Source organism: Arachis ipaensis, chromosome B02 (assembly GCF_000816755.2).
Source record: "Arachis ipaensis cultivar K30076 chromosome B02, Araip1.1, whole genome shotgun sequence".
Lineage (NCBI taxonomy): Eukaryota > Viridiplantae > Streptophyta > Magnoliopsida > Fabales > Fabaceae > Arachis > Arachis ipaensis.
Window position 1 is genome coordinate 106345643 of NC_029786.2, and position 1153 is coordinate 106346795.

A 1153-nucleotide genomic window follows, 5' to 3' on the forward strand; every position below is an offset into this window, starting at 1 on the left:
TGAATGGCGGGGATGTGGGAGATTTTGGGCCAAAGCTGTGGATCCTTCTCCTGACATCGTTTGCCCAGCAAAGGGCTTCCACAGATGTTGAGTTGTATTAGAGAGGCAGGCAGCTTTTCTCCGTCAATGTTCTCCAACTTGCGACATTTAGAAATGTATAAATGTTGGAGGGAGGTGAGGTGGGCAAGTCCCTTGCATTCCAACGTCTCCACATTTTTAATGTCATACAATGTGAGAGACTCAAGCGAGGGAGGCAACCAACCTTCCTTTGGGAGGCACTTCACACTCTCACATTCACGCCCAATACAAAGATGAGTAAGCCCGTGAAATTGGGAATTCATGAATGCTGCACTGCTCACTAGTTTCTCGCTGTGGCTGATCTCAAGAGATCTCAGGCTACGCTGTGGATCCCCTGTTGCTGACAACTCGATCTCTGGGCATTTCAGTAATGTGAGAACCTCTAGCTGAGGTGCTGCCATCCATAGCGTCGACACGGACTTCAAACTCCTACACTCGTTGATATGCAAAGAACGGAGAGATGAAAGAGAGCGTGACACCACAATACACTCCATGATTCCACAGTAGCTGATTTCAACACGCACGAGATTTGGAAAGGCATCCAACAACGAGAAGGATGTAACTGAATCACAGCTGTTCTCTATTGATAGTTCCTGCAGCGAGTGATGTTGCCCATCCATTTCGAATTCTAATTTTCTGCAATGCTGTATCGTCAACTTTTGTAGTGATGGGGGAATAGCACTCACAGGAAACCAAATGTGGGAGGAACAATCTGAGATGCATAAAGAAGTGAGGCAACTCAGTTGCGTGTTCGTAATGGCCTCCACCACGGACCCCACTAGACGCTTTCCTTGAATTGAAAGACTGGTAATCGCAGGTGCCCTTGGAACACAACAACTCAGCTGCTTGCAATGGCTAATCTGAAGTGATTGCAAAGATGGTAGATGAATGGGCAAATCTCCTCTCAACATCGGACAGCCAAATATGGTAAGCTCCCTAAGTCTCGGAAACCCATTGAACTCTAATGAACGCCACTCCTTCCAGCAAGGCATTAAATAAAACGAAAGAGTTTCAAGCATTGGGAATGGTGGTGTCTCCAAACAAGATTCACCATTCTGGTTAAAGTAAAACTCAG